The sequence below is a fragment of the Galeopterus variegatus genome, unplaced genomic scaffold (genome assembly GCF_000696425.1).
Source record: "Galeopterus variegatus unplaced genomic scaffold, G_variegatus-3.0.2 Scaffold4105, whole genome shotgun sequence".
Classification (NCBI taxonomy): Eukaryota; Metazoa; Chordata; class Mammalia; order Dermoptera; family Cynocephalidae; genus Galeopterus; species Galeopterus variegatus.
The window spans coordinates 105,503-108,154 of NW_007730216.1; the positions used below are offsets into that span (position 1 = coordinate 105,503).

Below are 2,652 nucleotides of genomic sequence, written 5' to 3' on the forward strand. Positions count from 1 at the left end.
TTTCCTTATGATTTTAATAAGATTGTCTTTTCTCTAGCTTACTTTATTGTAAGAATATGATACTAATGCATATAACATACAAGATATGTGTTAATTGACTGTTTATGTTATCGGTATAAGGCTTCTGGTCAGCAGTAGGCTATTAGTGATTAAATTTTGGGGGAGTCAAAAGTTATACTCAAATTTTTGACTGTGCAGGGAGTCGGCACTCCTAATGCCCACATTGTTCAAGGACCAACTATACCTTTTATTTTCATGTTCTGGCTAAGAGTTTTGATCCATCTATTCTCTCAGGACAAAACCTGGGATTTTGCCCTCTCACCCCTTGCACTCAAATGTTACTTAGTTCCAAGAATTCTTCTTAACCGCTGTCCTTCTCTCTTTGACTGTTGCAGTAGGCTCCCTGCCTGTTTTTTCCCTTTCTAGTTCAGGTACAGATTTGATTTTCTTCCTCCACCATTTAATAGCTCCCCAGTACCTTCAGGGTCATGTCCAAACTCCTTAACAGATATAGCACAATAGGTACACATTTGACCTCTTTACATCACTTACTTTGTACCACGGGCAGCTGCATACTGAACTTTACATAGTTCCCCAGACACTGTTTCAGTTCTTATTTATCTTTTGAAACTATACAGTTGTCATTCCTCTAACTCCTAGCTAGTTATCTGAAGTTCTTTTCTGGCTCTCATAACACCCATATATACCTCCCCCCCCAACACCCCTGTTTTTATGTGTCTCTTTAGCCAGACTGAGCATGTGAAGGATAAATTCATCTTTTATCTTTATCCCTAGGAAGTGAATACGTTTTATGGTACATATTTGTGCAATAAATGTAGAATGAATTCCTCAAGTTCATGATCCCATCTCCTTTTCCACAGTGATTATCAATAAAATGTTTAGAATGAGAAGGGCTTATAACACCAATCTCAAGGGTTCAGATCCTCATACTGATCAGCCACCAAAAAAAAAGAAATAAAAAAGTATAAATGAGAAGGAGCATAGTGCAATAAGGAGCAATAAGGAGTTGGAGAAGGAATTTCCTTCTTACCCCATAGTGTCTTGACTAGGAAATGCAAAGGAATATAGTGGGTGTTAGAGCTTTACCAAAGAAAGCAGACCAGATATCAGCTAGCAAGGCCTGTGGCGTTCCTGCCCAGCACTGCTGATATGCTGCTTTGTGTGAATTTTCAGGCCTCTCTGATTCTGGAACCTCTGTCATTATATTATACCTTTGAGCAGGGGATTTTTAGCACTTTGTAACATTCTGAGTTGTTCTCTTGTATAAGTTTTTAGTTAACTCCTTAATAGTATCATTTATGATTCTAAATATAGATAGCATAGGTTCTCATTGTGGATTCTGTTGCTTCATGATTAAAAATTGAATTCTAGTGTACAGAGAGGGTTAATCCCTGGTTGTTAGTAGTAAAGAAAGGAAAATAGTGAACTTTTCTCTTTGTGCTAAAAAATTATATTATTTATTCTTTCTCATTGGGATTTTAGGGGCGTAATAAATAACATACCCTTTTTTCCCTTCCACTTTTGACGAGAGAGAGATGCAAGAGTCAGCCAGAGACTAAAATATCACCTTTATTAGTTTTATGAAACTGTAATGGGAGGGAATAGCTCAGAAATGGCCAGTTGATTTGCTTACCCTCCCTTGAATTGAACTTGCTGCCCAACACCCATCAGAACTGGCCAGCTCAGCTTCCATATGGCTGGGAGCAGATGAGAAATCATTTCTGCGCACATATTTGAAGAGGAAGAGGGCAGGAAGCAGGGCCAAGTGTGGTCAGCTCCTGCTCCCAGACTTGCTAGTTAGGTCAGTCCTTGAAAGGCCAGAGTTGGGGAAGGGAGTTTGGGGGAAATCTTTCTCAAGGAAACTATGAGAATGAAAAATAATAGTTTCCCCCTAATTACTTCAAAACTAGATAGGTTGATAGTTTCGGGGCTCAGAAAATGGTACTGCAGTGTGTGGCACTTTGTCAGGCTGAGTACTTTGAACTGAAGAAAAGAGGCCTCAGAAGCAGTCTTTGTCTCACCTTCTCCTGACCTCCTTTCACCACCTTCCTTTTCTCTCCTAAGGTAGGCCATAGAAACTAGAATTTCTCCTCCCCAAAGTGTGTGAATGGGTGGGGGGGTGGGGGATCACAGAAAATAGAACTCCTCTGAAGCCAGCCATATAATCTAAAATATTACTCTAACCTCCCCCACCTTTCTGTGTTAGAGCTGGCCATAAAGAAATTCTCTGACCTACCTTGTCTGATCATGAGACCTTCATTCCAGAAGGGACTCTGCCCCATACCTAGGAAGAAGGAATGCTGTAGAGAAGCCAAGAGGAATCTGAACATATAGGCCTCTCTGGGTTTCCTCATTCAATCTGTTACCATTAGGTCATATTCTTTTTGTCCAATCACATTTCTACACGGATGTTCATGCTTCATCAAACCTATACTTAAAAATGGATAGTTCCCCCTGGATTTGTGGGTGTTCATTCTGAATGTTCCTGTGTCACATAAAGCTTTGATTAAATAAATTTGTTATGCTTTTCTTTTGTTAACCTCTCTTTTGTTATAGAAGTGTCAGCTGTGACCCTTATGATGGGGAAGAAAGGTATCATTCCTTTCCATCCCTATAATAGGTAGGTAGATA

The 2,652-nt window shown here is 39.7% G+C and overlaps 1 long non-coding RNA gene across 3 annotated transcripts in view; it reads left to right on the plus strand.

Moving 5' to 3' along the window:
• Window positions 1-2,652, plus strand: part of LOC103602352 — a 17,106-nt gene that overhangs the window by 7,556 nt on the left and 6,898 nt on the right. The window contains exon 1 of one of the 3 annotated variants that reach the window (XR_551521.1): window positions 2,570-2,641. The exons of the other annotated variants lie outside the window; for them this stretch is intronic. This is a non-coding gene — a long non-coding RNA (uncharacterized LOC103602352). Of the gene's footprint in view, window positions 1-2,569; window positions 2,642-2,652 lie in introns of those variants that run through there. 3 annotated transcript variants of the gene reach the window in all.